This window comes from Lytechinus variegatus, chromosome 4 (assembly GCF_018143015.1).
Source record: "Lytechinus variegatus isolate NC3 chromosome 4, Lvar_3.0, whole genome shotgun sequence".
NCBI lineage: Eukaryota > Metazoa > Echinodermata > Echinoidea > Temnopleuroida > Toxopneustidae > Lytechinus > Lytechinus variegatus.
The window spans coordinates 64,635,933-64,662,355 of NC_054743.1; the positions used below are offsets into that span (position 1 = coordinate 64,635,933).

A 26,423-nucleotide genomic window follows, 5' to 3' on the forward strand; every position below is an offset into this window, starting at 1 on the left:
ATTTCGTAAATATCCAGTCCACGCGCATGCGTACTCTCATTCCGAAGACGCAAGTCATGAATTTTGGGGAAAATGTTTTTAACCCCCCCCCACCTGATCACGAATTCTGCGAGAACACAACTCTGCTTTCTCATGAATATTGATTTCGATGCAGAAGCAGCAATCGGGATGCGCACGCATTTGGTCAAACAACGAAAAAAAAAGATTAATATTAATCGATGACAGTCGTTTTTAACACAATCGGACATTGATGTCGAGGGACATGGAATCGCTTATCTGGAGAACCCCTCTCAAATTTCTGAGTTTTTTCCCACTCAACTGTATTTCCTCCATTTTTTTTCACCCTTCCTCTTTTTCCATCCCAATATTATTTTCTTATTTCTCTCTATTTCCCCTTCCTTTTCTCTCCCTTTGACTTCTTAGTTTTCTTTTTCCTCTTTTCACAATCCCTTTTGGTCCCGCTTCTTTACAACATGGAGATAAAGAAAATTAAGAGACAATATGTTATCCTGGGGAAATGGTTGCCCGTCAAAAATTTTAAGAAACTATTTAAAACAGTTTCTAATAAATCTTTGTAAAACTTTGATCTATCTATGCCTAATAGTTTCAAGCTGTTCCGGTCATATTTTTTTCATCATTCTATTTCCTTCTGTTTTTTTTTTTTGGGGGGGGGCTCTCGACACTTGTTTGAGATGCGAGTAATAATTAATATTCTAAGTCGACGTGAATTCTTCGAATGGCTTTGGCCTACGAAACGAAAATATGTGGAATCTTATTTTCCCAGGCACCTAAAACATCATGAATTGACTCTCTTCCAATTGCAAAAAAGAGGTTTTCATGTTTATTGCAGCAAATTCGTAAGATCAGTAACGATTTATGACATGTGCGTGATTTTTTATTAAGCTACCGTGGCTTTATGAATGCACCAGAACTTCCATTATAGATGCGAACCACAGTTCAGAACAGTGACGCGAAATCTCGATCCAACAGTCAATATGAACATGATGAAGGCACACATTTGTTTTGGTCGTAGAGGGAGCTATTTAGAATAAATTCTTCGGCCTTTCGACAGAAATTAAGACTTGCAGGAAAGACGAACAAAAGAACGGTGGCATCAAAGGGCCTTTGATGGCGACCGTTCCTTTGAAGAGAAGGGAACGTTGGGCGGGAAAGCCGAAGCGAAAACCCGGATGCGGGAAGAACGATGAAGAACGGTGCATGGACTTTTGACAAGCTACCTAAAACGTCTGACATGTCCTTTCATGAAACGCAACCCAGGTTTCACGCTATTACATACCTCCAAATTTCAGTTTAATGCTACTCAAAACAAGCGAACAAATAAGACAATTCAATGAGGTATGTTGGAGCAACCTCCGATGTGAGGCCATCCAGAAATGATTTATCTCCAATTTGAACTTGATATAAAAATCTGTAATGCTCTACAAGTTAGCTTTAAAAATTGTGTGTTTGCCATAACTGAGAGGGAAAAATTGGTTGGTCTAATGTTTGGGGTCCTCCCCCCTCCCGAGTCCTCTGCTCACGATATGTTCAATAGAATTGCATGGACAATGAACAATGTTCTACCGAGTCATTCGCGAGTACAACAAAAATGGCGTCAAATAATGAAAATTAGGGTTGGTGGGCACATCCTTTTATGGGGGGGGGCAAATTCGAATAAAAAATAAAAGTCGGCACGTTTGACAAGGGTCAGTATGTTTACTGCAAACAAACTATTTTATATGGCATATCAACTTACATGCAATATCTTTCCAGTTTTGTCCTTGAAGAGTTGGGTCCTAAAATGGGGATTCCCCTGCTCTCCGTGTGGCAGATTCCCCATTTCCCGACCGAGTTGGATTTGTTCTTGGAGTTTCTTCTCCGATTTCAGATGCTTCTTCATCTCCTCTCGCACAAAGAGGTTCTGACCTTGGTTCTGAAAAAAAAAAGGAGAAATATGATGATAATAATCTGTAGTATACACATAATCAAGGGTAGTTACTAAAGGCATGGTCACAACGCCAGAGCGTTGTTGGAGCGGTCGTGGAGCAGAGAGAAAAAAATCATCACCGCTCGCTACAGTTCACCAGTTTTTATTTCGATTGTTTTTTTGTTTTTTTCGATTTTTGTTTTCGATTTTTCCCCCCAATTTTGAGCGAGATTCGACCATCTTTCCCTTCCGCTCCACGACCGTTCCAACAACGCTCGGGCGGTGTGACCATGCCTTAAGAAATACATGCATGAGGTACCTTTGGAACATGTGTAGTATTTGTTTTAAAAGGTAATGGTAATGGTAGTGATTTTTTTACCTGATTGCTAAGAAAGCATGAATGCTTGTAAGCAAGCAACCAGAGGACCCACGTCTTAAGGTCCTCTGTGAGGGACCTGGTAGAGAGGATTAATGCCTTACCAAATCACACTAGCGCACCAAGTGGGAGGCGAAACCGGGTCACTTTACCGACTGAGATATTGACTCACAGCAAAATAAGTGATTGAAAAATGTACAGAGTACACTAATCATAAAAATGGACAACTCCAAGAAAAAAAACTTTTTATACATCTAACTCCCATTCTTTCCATTTTTACTTCACTTTAAGAACTAGTCAAGCTACATGTATGATGGGCATTTACATCTTTTTATATGAAACACAAAGTGCAGACAAACCATTTGTGGGAAGGTCTATGTGTTTAGGGTCGGATGTACATATATACCGTTACAGAACTGCACTAAAATCAAAATTTTTTCACAATTAATTTGAGACAGTTCTTACATGATCTAATCTCATAATTAGAAAATAAACTTTCATCTTTAAAGCAAATATGAACCAGCAGCCTTTTGCTTGTTACACCATCTCAATTCCTCAACTACTCAAATCTGGCCTGGCTCCTTACCCATAATGCAACATTCTCACCAGAGTAGTGTTGTAATATAAATGATAATCACACTAATTCACCAATCATTGCAGTCAAACTGCAGTAATCATGTCATACTGTCTGTGCAAGAATGCCCTTAGCAAACCATTTTCATGCACCACATCAGTGCAGAAACGCGCGCAATGTACTTGCACGTGCTAAGGGCGTTTTAGCACACATGCTATGTATGAAAGTGTTATTATTATTATTGTTTATTTGACCAAATCATGATGCACACATAAATAACTTTTAAACACAGTAAAAACAAAGAATACAGAATGGAGCAGTGCTACAGGCTGGTCAGGGGTAATACATGGAAAAATGTAATAAACAGCTGTTGCTTGAAGCATCACCCTACAGTGTGGTGTTAAGTGCGTTCTTGCCCAGACACAACAACTTTACCAAGTAGTGAAAGAAGAACTTTTACCTCTCAAAAATACATTAGGTTCTCTACACCAATAAAATGGGCAAATACATGTATATTCTCTGTACTGTCTCAAAAAGGTCTAAGACTATTCATTCACAACACACAATCACCAAGAGACCAAACACAGTGTTGGTAGGTTCCCTCCCTTTTTAAATCTTTACCTTGTCCCTCTTCTTCTTGGATTTCCCCTTACTGCTCCCCGATGAGTGTCTGTCTATAGGTTCCATCTCTCTCCTCCCTCGTATCCTAGCACCACCCTGACCACCGTCCATATCATCACCACCTCTCTGAAATAAAACAAATAATCATGTAATATTGATTATAATCCACACGTAAATGTTGTCACCACCTCTCTGAAATAAAACAAATAATCACATAATATTGATTATAATCCACATGTAAATATTGTCATCACCTCTCTGAAATAAAACAAATAATCACATGATATTGATTATAATCTGCATGTAAATGTTGTCATCACCTCTCTGAAATAAAACAAATAATCATGTAATATTGATTATAATGCACATGTAAATGTTGTCACCACCTCTCTGAAATAAAACAAATAATCTTATAATATTGATTATAATGCACATGTAAATGTTATCATCACCTCTCTGAAATAAAACAAATAATCATGTAATATTGATTATAATGCACATGTAAATGTTATCATCACCTCTCTGAAATAAAACAAATAATCATGTAGTATTGATTATAATTCAAATGTAAATGTTATTATCACCTCTCTGAAATAAAACAAATAATCATGTAATATTGATTATAATGCACATGTAAATGTTACCATCACCTCTCTGAAATAAAACAAATAATCATGTAATATTGATTATAATGCACATGTAAATGTTATCATCACCTCTCTGAAATAAAACAAATAATCATGTATTATTGATTATAATGCACATGTAAATGTTATCATCACCTCTCTGAAATAAAACAAATAATCATGTAATATTGATTCTAATGCACATGTAAATGTTGTCATCACCTTTCTGAAATAAAACAAATAATCATGTAATATTGATTATAATGCACATGTAAATGTTATCATCACCTCTCTGAAATAAAACAAATAATCATGTAATATTGATTCTAATGCACATGTAAAAGTTGTCATCACCTTTCTGAAATAAAACAAATTATATAATACTGATCATATTCCGCATGCAAATGATGTCCAACAAGGGTGGTTTGAAAACCCATGGTTGAATCCATGGTGTATGCAGATTTCCTGTATAACTTACGCTTAATTTACCGCTTATCGAGCGCGTGTATAAAAATTCCAATGCTGATGCGCGCTTTTGTCACAGTGCGCCAAATTGACACCTGTTACCATGGTGAGATATGCTATTTTATTCATAAGTCCACTGTTTGAAGAGTGGACTCATGAATAAAATAGCGTACTTAACCATGGCAACAAGCGTAAATTTGCCAAACTGCGACAAACGCGCATCAGCATTGGAATATTTTAATGTACGCAGTAAATAAGAGTGATTTATAAAGGAATAGTGCATACTCAATTCTGAGAAGAAAAGTTACTTATAACACCAATGGCTTTCCATATTTGAGATAGATTATCATTGGACCAATCATAACAATTGGTGAGACAGGGTCCACATCTGACTGAGTATCCATACAGGGATATCATACAGAATGTACAACATGTATGGAATAAATAATAAATCTTACTGATATTGATCAATGTTAGAATTAATATTATTACTAGAGTACAGATTGGCGAATGGGGGAGGCTTGCGAGAGAGCCTTTCCCCTCCCCCCCCCCCAAGTTTCACAACAAATAAAAAAGGGAGGGAAAAGAATGAAAAGTAAAGGGTAAATATGATATCATTTTCAAAAAAAATTTGTTAAAACAATCCCCCATTCTGCTTTAAGAAACTCCACACACCTACCCTTTCATCACTGTGTTTGCGTTTATGTTTATCATTAGGTGAGCTATCGCTATGGTGATGATGGGATGAATTTCCGAATCCGTCCAGCTTGTTGTTATCTTTCTTCTTGTTCCGAGAGAAAAATGAGAGCTTTCCTTTATTCATCTGTAAATTGACAATAAAAAAATTTCATAAAAGTAAAGTGAATTTTTTTGTTTTACATACATGTATTCTTGTGATAAATCTTTTGCAAAGGGTAGGAAAACTTGAAAGAGTGTCAAAAGTTGATAATATGCTTCAATGAATTATAACTAAAACTTGAAAATTATATGCAGTTAAAGGTACAATATTCATTTATCAATTACTATATTTTTTGCTGTTATTGAAAAAAGTAATACACATCATTTTCTTCAAACTAATCATCACTAAGCATGAATGGTTTGCTATGCTATTACCAACATTCAAAATTACACCTATGGAATGAAAATGACTTTGAAAACTAATTTATTGCACTTGAAAATCATAAAAGACAATATTTTAATCAAACCATATGATAATGTACTGTCGAAGAGATTTTCCTTCACATAAAGGATTGTCAAAACAGAAAAGATTGAAATCTTAAAAAGAATAGAGCATTTGTCATTATTTATCCCAAGTGGTAGAGCAGAATTCAGCAGAATACCACTTGACTTCTAACTTGGGACAAAAAGTTACAGGAAGTTTTAACAACGTGGGAACAATATGATAATTCAACATACCTTCAAAGAGCATAACATTATCATTTATCCTACGTGACAATTATTCTTATAAATATCTGATAGCAGAATAGCCACTAGTCTTCAAACTTGACACACAAAGTTAAGTTTTATCACGAAAACAATGATGGAAACAATATGATAATTCAACATATCTTCAAAAGAGTAGAACATTTATTATAATTATTATCAAAAGTGGCATTTGCTCTCCTAAATATCCACTTGTTTTCAAACTTGACGCACAAAGTTAAGCTTTATCATGATCACAATTCAAGAAACAATATAATTATTCAACACATTGTTAGAGGACTGTTAACAATTTGTATCCAAAACTTGGTATGTGTTTTTTTTTTTGAGGGGGAGCTGCACAGAAAAAATTAGATTTTGAAAATATTGGCAATGACAGCAACCTCATATTGTCTAAAAACAATCCTCTAATTCAGGTAGAGAAAACTTTCCAAGCAAAAGAAGATAGCCACTAAGTCAAAACTCTAACTATAGCTTTTTCTATGCTGTCCTCAAAATGTGCATATTTTGAGATACAGGGTTTTAACAACCCACCAACAGCATGCTCTGTTAGGAAAGTTTAGAATAATCTTACCCTATTTGCACCAATGAGGAAAGCCACATCACGATGATCATTCTGCCGTGCGAGATCCAATGGAGTCTGGTTGTTCTGTTGACAGAATACAACAAGATTGATTATTATTTATTACTTTCTATTTCATTTCCATGAATACATGTACAATCATCATTCTATTAATATTGATATGTATATTTCGCCAATTGTTCAACAAAGCTTGTATAGTTTTGACTAAAGGAGACTGACACTCAGTTGTTTAAGTTACGTACAACTTAACGCATAACGTAAGTTACAACTTTATACATGACGGAATACGTTCTAGAACCAGGAAACAAGAAGTAAGCCCCTAGAGAAACATAACTTGATCAATAGGAATATGAGGTTATCTATACTAAGTAAAGAAGATGGGGGGTCAACAGAATACACAACAGGTGGGTGTTTCACAAAGCTGTTCGTAAGTTAAGAGCGACTTTAAGAACGACTTTAAAAATGACTGGTGATCCTTTCTTATGGTAAATGGTATAAACCAAAATGTTCATGGACGATGGTTCAGCGCATAAGAAAGGATCACCGGTCGTTCTTAAAGTCCATTTCATAAAGCTGTTCGTAAGCTAAGAGCGACTTTAAGAACGACTGGTGATCCTTTCTTATGGTAAATGGTATAAACCAAAATGTTCATGGACGATGGTTCAGCGCATAAGAAATGATCACCAGTCGTTCTTAAAGTCGCTCTTAGCTTACGAACAGCTTTGTGAAACGGACACCTGGATTGAGCAAATGGCCATATGTGACCTGCCACCCATATGCAACAATAAGTCACCCAAAATTAGTTCTGAGATATACATTGAGCTGGAAAAAGCACATCCTGAGTTTTAAAATGATATACAGATTGATTGACACCACACACTACACACCACAAGTTCTTGATTAAAGAAGAAGAAATTCAGGGAAAGATTCAAAGAATAAGTAGAAACGATGTTTCCAGTTCAGGGTTCATTCAAGCATGAGATGTGCACAGTGAATTGAAGTCACACGGCACCTAATTCACAAAATATTGAGGTCTCAAAAGCTTGTAACTCTAAACATCTTTCAACATAAAACAATGACACATTTTTCTTTATTTACTGAAGAGAACCTCATTCCAAAGAGTTGTTTCTTTTGTCACTGGTACTGTTCTCACCTTATTGCGTAACTTGACCTCACACTGTGATTCCAATAGAAGTTTAGCAATCTTCACCTTCCCAAGCCCAGCTGCAATGTGGAGTGGTGTGTTCCCCTCCTGGCCATACAGAAAAACAATTTAATCATTATTAAAAGAATATGTTCATATACAATATATATTTTTGTTTGTTGAGGGGGAACGAAACAATAAAAAAGTCTTTGTTAGAGATCATCAGATGTTGTTCCGATGTATTTTTAAAGCACTTTTCAAAAGTGTATTATATGTATTATCCTCATCATCGTCACTGTCACCATCACAATCATCATCATCACCATCATCATTATCATCAATATAAAAGAATGCCTGTAACTGGGTATATGTAATTACTGCATATTAAAATGCATACTATTAATATTAAAATTGTGCAAATTTCATGTAGGAAAAATATGACAATGATGGATTTTTAAAAAGTGAGTTTGATCAAATCAGTCACAAGCCTTTGGTAGATGGGACCCAGAATCATGCAATCAAGTGCAAACCATTGTGATATAGGGCCCTGGGATTTGAATCAGCTACCTAATTGTTTATGTGTAGTCCCATACCTTGTTTTTCATGTTGATGTCACACTCTGCACTTATCAGAATCCTCGCACATGTTATATGACCGTACAGGCAGGCGATATGAAGAGGTGTTTCTCCACACTGTAAACACAAAAACAAGATATATCACTAGTATATTATCATTATCATCATCATCATTATCATTACTATCATTATCATCTTCATCATAATGATCATCATTATTATTTCTATCAATATCATCAGCAGCAGCACATCATCATCACTTAAATTAAAAGTATTAATACAGTTTCAAGTGCTTATTTTACACACATGTTACTGCATTTGTGGATACATTTACCAGCGCACGACACTGGCACTGGTCCGACAAGGCAAGGTAAACTCAAGCCTGTTATTCTTAATTTTTGGAGACCAGTAAATTTTAGGTTCGGACCAGTAAAAAATGGTAGAACTGACTATCTACTGGTCCAACATGATCAGGGTGGGCCAGTAGAAAAAAAAAGGTTAGTGTTGAGCCCTGCATTTACCATGTTTTACAAAACGGGAATGAAAGAAACTAAAAAAAAATCACATCAAACACTGAATACGAATCCACCTTCGTTTGAGACTGTTCTTAGCTTGACCCTTTTCATTAAAAAAAATCTTAATTTTGAAATCATCTTAATATGAGAATGTTCAGACATGATTAATCTTATCACTGCTACAAGTGATCACTTATTTACTTACACTATTTTTGATGTTGGGATTTGAGCCTGCTTTCAAGAGTATTCTCGTGCTTTGATTGTGACCATGCTGACAGGATAAGTGGATAGCTTTCTGACCATTCTATAAATCAAAGGAGAAAAAATAAAGGAACACTAATACAAATGCTGATTGAGTACTTTGTCTTCATCAATAGAAACAAACTTTATTGAATACATGATATTTTATCAGCCCACTTCCTAACTGATTATCTAAAACATGGCAGAACTTGAACACTTTCAAGATGCTGATTTTCTGATGGGGTTCGCTAGCTTTCGAGCACCACTGTATATCATTTATACATGTTTGTATACTTATATGTGTCTGTGCATATTATAAATTTCTGTACTCTACCTCATTTATTTCTCATTTAATATTACTGATATTTGTTGTTGTTGTTTGTTAGCAGAAGGAAACAAGGAAGACCACCAAGTTGGTAATAATGAATGAATGAATACATAAATAAATAACTAAATGAAATAAATAAGTAAATGAATCAATAAATAAATAAATAATGAATAAATAAATAAGTAAATGAATAAATGAGTAAATAATGAATAAATAAATAAATAAATTAAAATAAATAAACAAATTAACAAACATATTAATGAATGAATAAATAAATAAATAAATAAATGAATAAATAAATAAATAAATAAATAGATAAATAAATAAATAAATAAATAAGTAAATGTATTCATGTAGCTGTAAAATGTTGAGGTTCATACCTTATTGCTGGTGTGAATATTAGCCTTTCCAATCTTGACAAGCACATCCAAAGATTGACTGAAGCCATTCATAGCACCCTCATGCACACAGGTATTGCCATTCTGAAGAGGTATAACAAAAACATATGGGTCTGTTTCATAAAGAATTGTATACAGAATTTCTATATTACATTCAACAAGTTTACTACATCAGCCTATCAAACTGAGGGATTTCAGTAGCTTTTAACTGTTATTGTAAATTTGTAATCATAAAATTGATGAAAATTAAATACCACCCAAAGCTATAAGTAAAATTGATAGATTAATACCTTATAAGCTACAAGGCACAGCAATGCAAGTTTTATGCATATTCACCCAGCGCCAGCTAGGTATTTTGCTATTTACAATAAAAAAAAATCAAATTAGGGGATTAGTAAAATGGGTTATAATGTGCTTTAATTATGATACATCATACTGCATCAGGAGGGTTGTGATGACTGAGATTTCTAAGCAGAAAACAACATTTTCTTGATTTTGATTTTTTTTTACAGTTTTTACAGGAAAATTACAAAACCAATTTTTGTAATTAGGTGGTCCGTCATCTTTGTTATTAGGTGGTCTGTCATGAATATGACAGATCACCTATTATATTCGTCAGATTTTACTTTATTTTTATTGCCAAATTTTGACGCCAGGTTATCTCAAAATCGGGCCTGTCAAATTTCTTGATTTTCATGTCATGTATGGATATTATTGTGGAATCGCGAAACGAAACTTTTCAAGGTCATCAAATCCTGATGACGTCATCTAGGCGCCATTTTGTAAAATTAAATTATTGATCATATCATCGCAACTAATCATCATAAATCATTCATATTTGCATCATATCAAGTTCAGATGACAGGTCATCAGGACATGTCAACAGAGGTCATGCAAAGGTCACGACGCGCACGTACGCGCGCGTCAAAATTTTAAAATTCCCCAAATCAATCGTGGTCAAATTTGGGTACGTTTCAGGCCATTTTGAGCATGTCAAAAATTTGCGCGCGCACAGGTATGCGTGCGCGTTTTTGCTCCTGCCATCGGTATGCATCTTCGAGTCGTCATTTATTTTATGTCTGTTCACTGTCCATGATCTTCTGATTAATTTGATACCTCATTCAGCCTCTTACGACCAATAATACGCAAATGCGCGTCAATTCAAATGTGCATTACACGCGCGTGCAAACTCGCAAAACAAGTCAAAAGTGGGCAAAAATATGCCTAAATAAAATTCACTGTAGCTCTTCAAGGAGTCCGTTGACCCCCAATTTTTTTTTCCTATTCGAATAGAGTATGAATTGGAGATATGATTTTATGCCACATTTGACCCTTAAAAACATCGTGACGTCATCAACATGGCGTCGGAACTAAAAATTAGTGTTTTCTGTTTCATGATGTCACAACACTCATGTAAATTGATTCTAATTACGTAAATATTGGTCTTTTCTCGCCAAATTTTAAATATGTTTTACCTTAGAATGTACCCTTTAGACAATATGTCCATTGTTTCATTTTAAAGCTTGTACTATTCTCAAAACTGGAATTTGTACTAGGTTTGTCATCATGACATTTTTGTACTTGCAACAATTTACATTGACAATATGTTTCCTGTTTTGCGCTCCCTGTCTGTCCGGAAGATCGTGGTCGACTGGATAACGCACCTGCCTGGTAACGCTAGGGTCGGTGGTTCAAACCTGGCTTGACTCTCTTTTTTTTTTTTTTTTTTTTTTCCTTTATTATTAGGTGGTCTGTCATGAATATGACAGATCACCTATTATATTCGTCAGATTTTACTTTATTTATTTTTATTGCCAAATTTTGTCGCCAGGTTATCTCAAAATCGGGCCTGTCAAATTTCTTGATTTTCATGTCATGTATGGATATTATTGTGGAATCGCGAAACGAAACTTTTCAAGGTCATCAAATCCCGATGACGTCATCTAGGCGCCATTTTGTAAAATTAAATTATTGATCATATCATCGCAACTAATCATCATAAATCATTCATATTTGCATCATATCAAGTTCAGATGACAGGTCATCAGGACATGTCAACAGAGGTCATGCAAAGGTCACGACGCGCACGTACGCGCGCGTCAAAATTTTAAAATTCCCCAAATCAATCGTGGTCAAATTTGGGTACGTTTCAGGCCATTTTGAGCATGTCAAAAATTTGCGCGCGCACAGGTATGCGTGCGCGTTTTTGCTCCTACCATCGGTATGCATCTTCGAGTCGTCATTTATTTTATGTCTGTTCACTGTCCATGATCTTCTGATTAATTTGATACCTCATTCAGCCTCTTACGACCAATAATACGCAAATGCGCGTCAATTCAAATGTGCATTACACGCGCGTGCAAACTCGCAAAACAAGTCAAAAGTGGGCAAAAATATGCCTATATAAAATTCACTGTAGCTCTTCAAGGAGTCCGTTGACCCCCAATTTTTCCTCACTCTTGGATAGAGTAAATATCTCATTTGGAGATTGTGTAAATACCACAAAATTATGTTAGAAATAAAAATTACACATTTTCGCAATATACGTCGACGTATTTATGCATATTTGACCGTATCTTTTTTATTAGTGGTTAGTTTTTTCTCAAATTTTGATATGATGTAGTCGAAAAAATTCTCTACAAATAACGTGTGAATAATTTTCACTTTTGACCACAGCATCAATGTGTTGTGAGCTGTTAGATTTTCCGGAACTTTTTAAGAGCTAATTTTAACATTGTAAAACATCATTTATGCATTTTCTTAGTAAACGCTACAATATCGAGAAGCTATTGTGTTGAAAAATTTCATTCCGGACATTTTGTGGAAATTTCCAGATTTTTTTTTTATTTGGTTATTTTCACTAAATATAACATATAACAGATTTTCAGATACCTTCTGTGAAATAAAAAAAAATGCAATTTACTTAAATAAATATTTTCTTGAAATTTTGCGGGAAAATTGCCTGTATTTGAATCTTTCACCTAACTTTTTTTTGTAAAGTCATCAAGAAAGAATTTTCAAGTTAATGCTAAAGTCATACACAATTAATAAATCGATATTGAAAATTCTTGACGGAAAATATAATGTGAAATGTTTAGGAATTTCAGAAATTTTGCAAACATTCCCCCCCCCCCAAAAAAAATCTACTTAATTCTTTCATCAGATACATCACTAGTGAGTTTTGAAGTGAATGCTGTGAAATTGTAGCATTGCAAAATTTCTCATTAAAAATAATTCAAATTTACCAGACGTTTTGAACATTGTGAAAATTCTTGTTTGAAAGCTTAAAAGAAAAATTGTTGACAGAATAAACAATTTTTTAAAAGATTTTCCATACAAAACATGAAACTGTAGATTAAAAATTTGCTGCTCTGAAATAGAAGGCTCCTTTCATAGCGCAATTTTGAAAAGCCAATTTCGGTAAATCGTATCAAATTTTTGAGGAGTTTTAAGGCATTTTACGTGCTCCAAACTTCATGTCGTATTTACCGTATTGCATTATCATTGTAATCATGACGGTTGTTATCACCACATTAATAATCACATTTAGCAATGGTAAAAATTTATTCCTAGAATGTCTATGATCAAGATTATGAATCATATCTAAAAAATCATTTCATACAACATCAGCCGACACTGAATGAAAAATCATGACAGACCACCTAATTCGTCCTAATGACGAATTAAAATCTAGTTTATTTATACTGGCGGGTCTTATTTGACAAAGATTGCTATGCAGATAATAATAGAAGCACATAATAATTTAGATTTATTCTCCTCAATAGAATATTAAAAGAATGCTTGTTAAATGCTACATGATCACAAAACAATGGATTCCATTAAGTATGAAATAAGAGCATTTCCTTTCAAAAGTAGTGTAATTAGCTGACCCATTAGTCTTTGATCAGGCCTGAATTTTGTCATATTCACACAAGACCATTTTTTTTCTAAATATGGTACATTTCTATTGAGTACATAAAAAATTAAAAGGGCACGAAGCTATCAAAAGCCTATGAGATGAGCATTAATCCTAACAATATAGGCTGTGGCCTTGAATTGATACCCTTGAACCGTCAATGTTTCCACACCTGAAATATGTCTGCCTTGCAAGACTAAACACCGACCTTTGACCCCCAGCTAGAGTTCTCACCTCCCCCTTTGGTACACCAACAAACTATCATTTGAGGCTGCTCCCACAATAGCCTCGATTCAACACCTCTGACACCCAATATCAGGACAACAGTGGGTTAAACCAACAGTGCATGAAAGTTGGTTAAAAAGATTTGCTTGATTTTATAAGGACAGATCAATCACATTTAGATTAAAGAAGGAATTTCACAGCCCCCCTCGAGGGTTTCATATTCCTTTCAATGAAAATAAAATCAATGGGGAAATAATTCAATAGAAAAATTATGCGAGTCAATAGAGATGTTTGTGAATCGTAAGTAAAGAAAACCACTTCCAGTTCTCAGGAGGGGGGGGGGAGCTGTGTCAACATCTTTTCAAAGGTTCCTCTTCGCTTTGGAATGCAACATTTGCGGGTTCCATAAAGGATATGTTGGTTTTTATAAAAACTGAAATATTTGACCGCATAAAGAGCCTCAATGTGATTGAAAGAGTCAGCAATTTACCCCTAAAGTACATCTCCCTATATTAAAAACCCCTATCTTATCATCAAATCTGATCAACAATATGTCTTCCTACTACAAACTGTAACAGTTTTCTGTCCATAAAGCTTTAATCGAGCATGATTGAATTGCCTTGCGCAGTAATGAACACATTCAAAAAGTTAATTACTGCATTTCTGGCTAGTTTCAAGCTTTGCAATTCATTGAATATAAGGCACTTATAAAATACTACCTTTAATAATAAAGGTGTAAATCGAATAAGTAAATCGAATAAGTTCCTTTTTCTTTTTCAAATATATTTTTTTTAAAGACCCAGACCGGACCCAAAAATGAAATTGACAAATTATATACCAATCGAAAGCTTATAAGCTACTAAATACAGCATTGTGAGCTTTATTCATTTTCACCCTTCCCAGCTGAGTATTTTGCTTAAAAATATTCCAATTATCGGGCTTCGAACCCGGCTTAGAAAATAGGCTTTATTGTGCTTTTCAAATGCCTCGAGACCGTGACGTCACGTTGTGTAAGAAGCGTCGCGATTCCATAGGTTTGTACACAAAAAAACTGGGTTATTTTTTTGCTTTCCAGATTATGCATTTCATTTTCTTCACTTTCATCACAGAGTGATATCACATATATTTTTTCCTACATGCTTAAATTATGAAATCTACAATTTTGAACTAGTTTTTGCCATATTTTATTTCCTGCTTATTTGGCGTAGATTTCAAATCTGTCTGCATTCAGATTATGTATCACAACTTTTCCTGACATAGCAATTTAGGCCCAATAAGAGCCAAACAAAGAAGTCACAAAAAAGGCAGTGAATAGTTGTAGGTTTCCATCAATTTCAACAGTGAATAATTGTGAGTGCCATTTTCATCTGAAAACGGAAAAAAAATTGGATTCATAATATAGAAATGGAAGAAAATACCCAATGCTTTTGTACACAAACCTATGGAATCGCAACCCTCCAGACACAACATGACGTCATCCTTTCCAGGCGTTGTGGGGTGCTCAATCGAAGCGTACTTTGGAGGAGCAGTTTCTTGGATTTTTATCTAATATTTCTTAAAAATGTAAGGAGATGTATAGAATATCTTCGGTATATTTGTATTGTATGAATCATTGCCTTTCTTTTAATATATGATTGTTTTTACACCGGTCAGAATCTTTAAATAGCTCATAAAGTTGTCAGTTAAATATTTGATGTCAGTCCTTCCTGAATGAATAATTAAATTTTTATGGTTAGTTCGTCTGATTGGTTGATAGTAGAAACAGTAATGTTAGCCAAAACGATCATGTAACTCCAGTTTTGATAAGCCAAATGTTTCAAGTTTAGCAATAACTCCAACTTTGGCATTAAGGAGCCATACTTCCATTCTAACAAGGCAAACGTCAAGCGTTGTCTCGCCTGCATATTGCAGTCATGAACAGACTGCACGTCAAAACTATAGGTCATGTCATTAGTGGAACAAACAGATAAGGTCATGCCATTAGTGGAACAAACAGATGCAAAGAAGCTATAGAAAGTTATTGTGTGTACAACACAGCACAGTGCCAGTCATGGAAAGTTCATTGACCTTTGACCTTAATCAAATTCAACTCACATTCGAACTTGACCTGCACCTTCAAGAGATGGACCTCTTGTATGAATTTGGTGATCCCACCTCGAAGCTATAGAAAGTTATTGGGTGTACAACACAATTGTTGACGACGACGCCGCCGCCGGAAATAGTGATACGTATGTCTCGCTTCGCTACCCAAGCGAGACAAAAAAAGTGATACCTATGTCTCGCTCCGCTACGCAGGCGAGACAAAAATAGTAAAAAATAGAACCCACTAAGGATTACCAGTTAAAAGAAAAAGTAATCACTGGTTATTTGATGATTACACTTACTGCATCTTGCCCGTCCACGTCGCAACCCTCGCTGATTAGCGCCCTCACAGCTTCGACATGTCCATCTGGTGCTATCGCTTTGTGCAATGCTGTACAGCCATACTGAAGATAACAAAAAAATAATGCAATATGAACGCTAACAGATTCTAATACATTTGGTATAAATGGTAGATGGTAACCTTTTTTTACCTGATTACTATAAGAAATAAAAAATGCTTTAAAGCAAGCAACCAGAGGACTGACAGGTTAAAGGTCCTCTCTGAGGTACCTGATAATCAGGAAAAATGCCTTACCAAAGGGCACTAGCCCATCAAGTGGGAATCGAACCGAGGTCACTGGAATCCGAATCCCTGTTCTACCGACTTGAGCTATCATACCTCCTCTTCGTTATCAATGAAAATAGTCAAATACTCTTGTTAATGATATAGATATTGGCTTCATGTAAAAAATTTCTTTCTTTTTTTTTACAATACTCACCTTTAAAGATTATTAAAGTATGTAAAAAAGCATGCCCCATCAAACATAACAACACATTACTAATGATGTCTCAAAACCCTTTTCTTATACATGTACCTGTATATTGTTTGTACATAAAAAATCGACTAAAATGTTGACTTTGCCAACAATTTTCTACGCAAATGTGCAATGGAAATGTTCACTTACTGTATCGACTTTATCAAGCTCGCATCCCTTTGCAATGCAGACTCTGATAGCCTTGACTTGGCCATAGTGGGCTGCATAGTGGAGAGCTGTCCTCCCATACTGGATAGGGATGGAAAGAATAGAGAGAGAGTGGAAAAGGAGAGGGAGATAAAGAAGATGAAAGAGAAAAAGATGAAAAAAAAATTGTAGATAGACAAAAAGAGGAAGGAGAGATGGATGTCACTCATTGTGATTGTTACTACGTAAACAAATCATATTATAAGTCACAAAGTCCTTAGAAATAAGTTTGGTAATTAAAAAAAAAGAGCTACATACATGTATATATATATACATGTACATCAAATTGATTATGTATGTATGTACATTATGTGCTTTCAATTATTAATTCAATAAAAGTGAAGTCTTAGGATAAACGCACAATTACCGTTTCACTTATTCAATACGAGGGTAAACTACAGTAGAATATAGGCCTACCGGTATAAAAAAAATACTACAGAATTTAATCTTATCAAAGAGATACAGATTTTATTGATTATGATGTTGTATTTTTCAATGAATCTTGGCAGGATAGACATCCCGATGAAACATTTGCGAAATCAAATAAACAACATATAGCAAAATGTCAGCATGTCAATGTCAGCATTTCAAGGATACTCCCCTTTGAGTAGGTGATGTGAATTCCCAGAGCAAGTCTTTCAAACAAACTATCTTGTTTCCATGACAACCGTGGTAACATAATACTGTTGTATACTCACAATCACATTAGCTCCATGACCTTGAGACCATTAAACAAGACCTCTTGCTAGATGGTTTCAAACCGCCTCGATCACAAGAATCCCCGTTAAATTACGAGAACTTTTTAAGGCTAAAAAATACCCGTTAATTATTCCTGCATTCACACCGCCTCGAAACACATCCTTCGGGATAAGTTCCCGAAGTTACGAGCATGCGCAGTATGGTCTGATAAGCAGGCAAGGCGCGAGATTCAAAATCACTAGCCCAGTAGCCACCCACGCCGCCGCACCCAAAAGTTCCCGTAATTTGCTTTCTCATCGCCAAAATACCTGCGACCTTGGAAAAATCCCCACGAAAGTTCTCGTAATTTCGCAAAGTACCTACTATTTAGCGGGTATTTTCTTTCGGGGAAATTACGCGTAGTTTGCTTTCACATTACCAAAATACCTGGTATTTTCTGATCGGGGTAAATTTCCCGATCAGAGAATACCTGGAACTGGCGAACTTCGAGGCGGTCTGAAACCACCTGCTGACTGGATTTCCATAAACAATGTTGTGCAAACAGCTGATGAATAGCTTCCAACTTTACAGTACATGTACTCCCTCCTCTTTAGGCGGTGCTGCACCATCCCGAGTTTGTTCAATCTCGAGATTTTAACCCGATCGTCCCTCTTCGAGATTAATCTCGAGATTCAAGAAAACCTGTCTCCACCATTGCAAGAAGAGCGATTCCTGCTCGAGCAAGGCATCAATGCATTATGGTCTGATGCTGTGAATAAATAATCCTGAGTGCCTCTGCACCTACGAATTACATGTAGCACGATAATTCATAAAATAGCACGCTATTTTGCAAATAATCAAAGTTGACTTGCGATTGCAATCTCAAGATTTATCCTATGAACTAGCGCGATAATTGCGTCTCCATTGCAAATATTCTCGAGATTGTTCAGATCAGGATAATTTGCCGGATCAGAAATAGTGCGCTAATTTGAAAACTCGGGATGGTGCAGACGGCCCTTTTGAGCCAAAACTTTGAACCATGCCCCCCTCCCCAGTCCCCACCCATCTTTTAGAGGTTTCATGTTTGGCATGTAGGATAATTGCCCCCATATTCACATGAGAAACTTTCATTTTATCTATTGCTTTGCTTGTAGTAAAAAACAATTTTCAGATATTTTGTGTTTCCTCTCTAATCTCTTGTAGAAATTCAGGGTCTGACCCTGTGATAAATCCAAAGTCATGGCATCCTTTTTTTTCAATGTCATCTACATGTACAAATTTCATACAAAAATTCTGGATTCACCCCCTGGATTACAATACATTTTAATATAATGTACTTATAGTAATGACAATATAGGAATGCTGAGAGCATCTACTGTACATGGACAGTACAATTTCTTCTCATTCCATTACATGGAAGATGTCATGGCAGATCAGTTTGGAGTCAAAGGTCAAAGGCATGTTTGCACACACAGCACGATACCTCTGACTCTTAAGCCCCGAAGATCACAATGGGGGAAGATTCACGCAGAGATACAAAGTGCCTAAGTGCTTAACATCACGGGGCTCGAGCGGTGGGAGTCAAAAGGGGATAAGAGAGCTGAGGTTTGACTAATTACCAGTATCGGTGTCCTGACAACGGCAATTACTAAATTCAGTTTGAAGAAGTGTCAGTTTGACTTACAATTAATGAATTTTGTTTGTTAAGCAGTAGCTTTATTTTTCTGAAAGATGATATCACCAAAATACATGTAGAATAGAAATATATTTGAATAGAAATTAGAATATTTCATTAAAATTTGTACAACAGTACATCAGATATTTTACATTTAAAAAAAAATTGAGCTCTCTACTGGGAAGTGACACGTTTAAAATAGAGGACAAAAATAATAATCTAATGACCAACCAAAGGGAATTGGTAAAAAGGGTGAGGGGGGAGCTAGAGGTATATTCCCTACATGTAAATGGACATACCACCATTTCTTTCAGTCAGCGAAAAAGGAAAAATTCATTAATACTGAATTTACACATGGTGTACTGTAATGTAAACAACTTACATTACATTGTTCATTATTAATGTTTCAGAATAATATTAATCTGAGTTTACTTAATAAATCAAGTAAAACACACATTATCAGCACTTTGTTCTTCCCATTCAGGTGTATAATACCAGATACATGTACATACCTTGTCCACTTCAAAGGTAGCCCCATGCCGGAGGAGTTGTTCGATTTCTTCCCAGTTCCCTTTTCCGGCCGAGCTTCTCAATCGTTCGTTGAGAGCGCTGATCGATCCAGATGCCATTCTGAATCCCTCCCGTTGGCCCTAGCCTAGGACTTCGGCAAGAAGGCTACGAGAACATGCATGGTGCAACTCCATGATTAGCAATCTGCAAGAACAGAACAAAGGTGAAATTAAACCTTTGTTATAAGCTACTGATGAAAAGTGTTTCTGATTTTAATGGAGACTTATAATGGCAATAACATACACTGTACTCCACAATTGAAAAAAAATTCAGTGAAGCCTTTAAAAAAATGTATAGATATTCTTTACCTGTCATAATGGATTGAAGAATCTTCAAGCAGTTGCGAAAAGAGGTATGTTTAAGGGTCAGGTCTACCCCACAAAAATATTGATTTGAATAGAGAAAAATTAAACTAGCATTATGCTGAAAATTTCATCAAAATCGGATGTAAAATAAGAAAGTTATGACATTGCAAAGTTTCACTTATTTTTCACAAAAGTTATATGCACAACTCAGGTGACATGCAAATGAGAGTCTGAGAGTCGATGATGTCCCTCACTCACTATTTCTGAGTGGATGGCGTCATCAGTCTCCTCATCGGCAAACAGACCAGGATGTACAAATTTTGTGAAATAAAGCAAAACTTTCTTATTTTACATCCGACTTTGATGAAATTTTCAATGCTATGGCCGTTAGATTTTTCTCTTTTGATAAAAATCAAATTTTTGTTGGGGTGGACTTGTTTTAAAGCTCAATGTAAAACAGATAACAAGCAACTCTTAATAGTGTACAAGTCTCTGTGGAAAAAAAAGGTTGTGTTTGATTTTTGGGAGTGTTTTTCAATTTACAGCGCTTTGTGTAATGTCCCCACCCCTGATCAATCCAGGAATTCATCATCAGTACCAATTATAACAAAAAATAAGAAATAAAAAAACTAATAAACAAAACTATAAAAATATGCCAATTTCAATACGAGTCAATGCTCAGACTAGAAAGAATTGTGTGATTCTGTCAAATCATGGACCTCCTAGAGGCTGTTCTCACTACGTTCCTAAAACTACTTTACTGGAAACCGATTCAGGAAACCACTTTGGAAGATCGCTTTGCTAGCGTTCTCACTTGATCACACGAAAGTGGTTTTCAAAATCACTTCACGTAAAGCGCTCTTGTTGCTATGGAAACGCTCTCAGTGGGGTGACACGTTTCGCGCGAAATTCGAAACCGCAGCATAGGCATTCTACACCTGTCGTGTGGAGTAGCGCGCTCAAAATGTGCGAAGATCGCTTCCCGAAGAACGGTTGTGTCCTCACTTACGCTAAAACCAGTTTAACGAGGTAAAGCGATCTTGAAAACTACATCGCGAGGTGGTTTTCCAAACTGGTTTGGAAGATCGCTTCCAAGACCGCTTTGACCGTTCTCACTACGCGTTAAACTAGTTTCCACTAAACTAGTTTCCAGTAAACTAGTTTTAGGAACGTAGTGAGAACAGCCTCTTTTTCTGGGTAGTAGGTCCATGGTCAAATTGAAGAGTATACACTCTTTCATCTACATACACAGTGTAAAGATGATGGAAGTGTTTCATGAAGTGTCCTTTCAGTTATTTTTACTGATTAATTTGTTCTTAGCCAATCAGATGCAAGGATTTCAGTGGCTTATAACAGTGGTCAGTGAAAACCTGATCCATGGTAAAATCACTACTTTTGAAATGAAACACTCCCAGAGAAACCAGTATTGGGCCTCACAAGAGGAATGCCATCCATGCCGAGATACATGTATACAATCTGACTGGCAGATTTAATGCCACTGACTTTATATCACAGTGCCATTAATCACCAAACTGTCAAACAAATCTTGGCCATGGCTTTATGGTATCACAAGATCAGAGCCAGGTTAAGTCATGTCTGACTCCATCAAGAAGAATTCACTCTACAAAATATTAAAGGGAATTTACAATGTAGAGGTTTAAAAATGGCGATAAGTTTGTGGACTTCAAACCACTTGGTCCCAGCTTCAAATCCCACCAGCGCATTAATTACCTATAAAAAAGCAAGACATTTGTCTGCAATTGCCACTCTCCATCCAGGTGCAAGTTACGATAATGGATTTGAAAGCCTGTATCTCAGCTACATGACCACCCAGGTAGCAACAGATCCTGCATTGATCATAACATGACAAATAAATCATTATCATTTTCTTCAACCACTTTGGATAAGAAGAATGTCAGCTCAAACAAAAAATAAAATTTTCACAATAAATTGATTGTAGAAAATATATTCAATGGCTACACCAACACCAGTAGGGAGGTAATTCCCAACAAACCCTTTTTATACCAACAATTAGATAGGCTTTGATTAATTTGATGAAAAACTGCAATATGTTAAAATCAACAAAGGAAGAGCTTTGTCTACAATACCATGTACATTAGTTGACCTGTATACAACAATGCAATAATTTTACAAACACCAAAAACAGGAAACACTTTTAGGGAGGTTTCATTTTTCAAAGAGAAAATACCTACATGTAAGGCCTACATGTACATTGTACATGTTTTTTCTCTGACCTCGAATAGTTGTTTGTTGTTTTTCAAAACCAATAACATATCAGACAATGTTTTTAATTTCTTTATTGAAAAATCATGATCCTGATGATGAAGAGCCAAGAGGGGTTTTTCAAAACGATTTTCTTCTCTCCTACCTGTATGCACAAAAATTATTGGTCATTAATGGCCAATTCAGGGATCATACATGTATTTCCTTTATCCATGGGCCTACAACATGTACTCTATTGGGTCCATGCTTTATCAAAAGTTCCTGGTCATTTTCAAAAAGTAGGCTTCTTTCTGAAAAGGTCCAAAATAGGCTCATTACCACTCATTATATCGTGCCTAATTTCTGAAATGACCAACAGCCATTATGACAAAGGAAACATAAACCGCTAATGGGATAATGACCAATGATTTGTTATTGCCTATATTGTTATTATGAAAATGGGCAAATATGCCAACACAATAAAAACTCAAGTAGAGTCTATACATGAAACCCAAGTCAAAGGGTCAATGAGCTCCAGAAAAGTAGGGTTGTTTCTACTAGATTCAGAGGGGGGGGGCTAATTGTATGCAGGCAAAAAAAGGGCATGGAGGCAGAGGATAGTTGCCCCCAAACACCCCCCCCCCCCACAAAAAAAGGGACAATGATATCTACATGTACATGTACACAATAGCCCTCCTAATTTTCAATAGTCTCTGCATCGCTACTCTAGGCTAAAAAATAAAAAATAATTTGGCATGAAGAGAAATTCATGGACCATACATGGAATTTAATAGAAATTATTGTCTTTGACATGACTTCTCACCATATTCATGTACATGTAATAATCACTACATACTCTAAACGTCTAGCTTGAAAGGAATAGGAACATGGGTAGAACTTCATTCATAATATTTATAATAAAATGATTTCAATAACAAAATATTCACTGAAATATTGTTACTGTGCCTACAGCTACAGCAGTCATAAAATTATTATAATGGATTGCCAATTGACGCATATTAATACAATCAAGGAAAACTGATCAACCAAACCATGGATAGGACTAGAAAAACATCTTTGAAAACAGTGATTCTAGGGGGGGGGAGCATTCATTTTTAAAATGTACCCTGCGGAGCCTTTACATATTTGGGCAACATCCAGGAGGAAGTAACATGAGGTACTCAACCACTGGGTCTTTTATTTTTACAAATTTTAGTGCTGTAAATTCACTCTGACAATAGTTTATTTTATTACTGAACAAAAAAAAATGGAAGGTTGACTAAAATCCATCAACGATTATTAGAGATAATTTTTTCAATGTTTTTTATATGTGATAATTTGTGATGTCATAGCCTACATGGACATGCACTATATTCCTCACATGTCGTGTTGTTGTTTTAATGGTTCATGAGGAAAAGGTGTTTTTTCTCATAAAACAATACGTACGCATGCTTCAATATCGAATGCACATGTTTTCTGAGGAAACTGCATTTCACAAAAATATACATGTATATCACAGAAGATATGGGGTATGTATGATATAATAATTAGAACATTTTAACGATTAACAAAAAAGATTCTTGGAAAGATTTTAGTCAACCTTCGCTCACGTGTTTGAACGTTGTATTTTGTCTCTCTTAAAAAAAAAAAACCTTTACATGTACACCAGGGAAAACACCCCTAGCTTCTAAAGCTGAAATTTCTGTCATTTACAATGCACAAGATCAACTGTCCATATCAATTACCCACTAAACTAAAGAGCAAATGTTTGGTTTGCTTGCCATTCACTGTACCAACACAAACATTTCTGTTAATGGACACCAAAATAAAGGTATGGTACTTCCTCACTGCACTGCATGTTGCATGGAAGAGAATTTGTAATTTAAAGTCAACTGAACATTACACTTACCTTTTCAAATTGATAAAATATCCACTCATAAATGATCCCCAAGCAACTATGGTTGAACTTTGATTCAAATCGTTTTGCAATGCCCCGATGCTGTAAAATGATCCATTAGCATAGGTCATAGCACCGTTAAATACCACTCTACCCGAGAGGCTTTATGTTTGGATACCACTTCACACAAAACATGATTCACAGAGTGGATCCTATTCCCACTCAACAGGACTCTTGCGTAAAGAAAAGATTCAAGCAGTCTTGGTATTCAGACATTTTCAAAGATATCAGAATAACTGCGCATATTGATAGTTCAAAGCCAAGAGCATACATGTAGGTATTAAACCCGAGACTCACGGCAGATAATTTTCCAATAGATGGACACTATAAATTTGAACAAACAAAAAACAAATGAAAATCTTGGAAGTGAAAGATTGATCTTGAAAACCAGTTTGGAAATCCACCATAGCAACAAAAGTACTAAACCACTTTATACATGTATGAATTGGTTCTGAAATTAAGTCCAGGAAATCGCTAGAAGTACAATGTATGCTAGAGAAGCGATCTTTTATTCACTGGTTTGGTTTAGTGGTTTATGGGGAACCAGTTCAGAAAAGTAAAATGAGAATGGGGTCCCACAGAGCTCGGCACTTCAACAACGGGTCTGCACATGCAGACTACACATACGCATGGTGTTTTCGTCACAGACACTACTCACACTGACAGGGGTACGCTTACCAATCAATGAAGTGCAACAGTCAGCTATTGTTACGCTTCTGAAGTCAAGCTTTCTTTTGGATCAAGGACCAAGAAAAGACCTATTGTTCATTCACTCTGATGAGCATTTGGCACATGTATTACTGCGTTTAGGAGTCTGTGTTCGTTTTTCTCATCATTGAATGGTAATCGGAGGAATGCCAACATTTAGGCAACAAGATAACACACCATTGAGCAGAGGGAAAGATGGTCTTTCAATGTCTGCAGGTACAGGGAGAATACTGTAAAATCATCATCAACATGAAAATGTTTGAACGTACGGTGTAGAAATACCATGCTCCAATTTTACTTTGTGTTCCATTTCTAAGAAACCGAGATCAACAAATCAAAAACAAATTAGTCACATCAAATGAAATTGTTCAATCATTCAAGATTTATTGATCAAGATTCAAGGATAAATGTCTGTACACTGAACCTGTCAGAGGTATATACGCATATGATTCCAATGGGCCCAAGTTGGCAAATGAAATGCAGCTATTGCCAATAAACCCGCAAAGTAACATCAGAATGTCCCTAGTAAAGTGTAACAAAATTGATAAGGCTTTTACAGTCATGGAACTACATACATGTACGGTGAGAAAAACAAACAAACTATTTTTACAAATATCCAGAATGTGTAATGGGAGGTGTCAATATTTTGGTAGAATGAATAAATCTTGGTAGAAAAGCTCAGGTCAAACATTCTTTGTGACAGGCTGTAAATCTTGGAAGTGTAATTGGGTTTAATTTAAGGATTATTATTACAGAAGTATAATCCGACTGCTCTTTAGGCGGTGCTGCACCATCCCGAGTTTGCTCAATCTCGAGATTTTAGCCCGATCAGCCCTCTTCGCGATTAATCTCGAGATTCAAGAAACCCCGTCTCCACCATCGCACGAAGAGCGATTCTTGCTCGAGCGAGGCAACAAGCCCGATATTCCGAGCATGCGCACTTTCGATGTTGGAGTTTCAACGGCCCGCGCTTTTGAATAACTTCCCGCGATATGCAATCAAATACATGTACTCTTTCGCCGAATTCGACCGTTGTTATGCAACAATCCTTTCAGCTAAGCCGCGCTATAATTATAAGCGAGTGAAGTATTCTTCGTTTAATATGATGGCGGACTCCGAGGCAACGACAGAGGGGGAGAGAAAGAGAGGGGAGGAAAGAAATGCTATTTGCTCACATTTTGCGAAGGAATAAGACGACAATGCTGTCAGTATTGTTATTGACTATGACCATCGTCGATAATGAGCGCCTC

General features: G+C 35.9%; 1 pseudogene; it reads right to left on the reverse strand.

The window, feature by feature from the left end:
• Positions 1–17,120, reverse strand: part of LOC121414537 — a 33,634-nt pseudogene extending 16,514 nt beyond the window's left edge.
• Between the last annotated feature and the right edge of the window lie 9,303 nt (positions 17,121–26,423).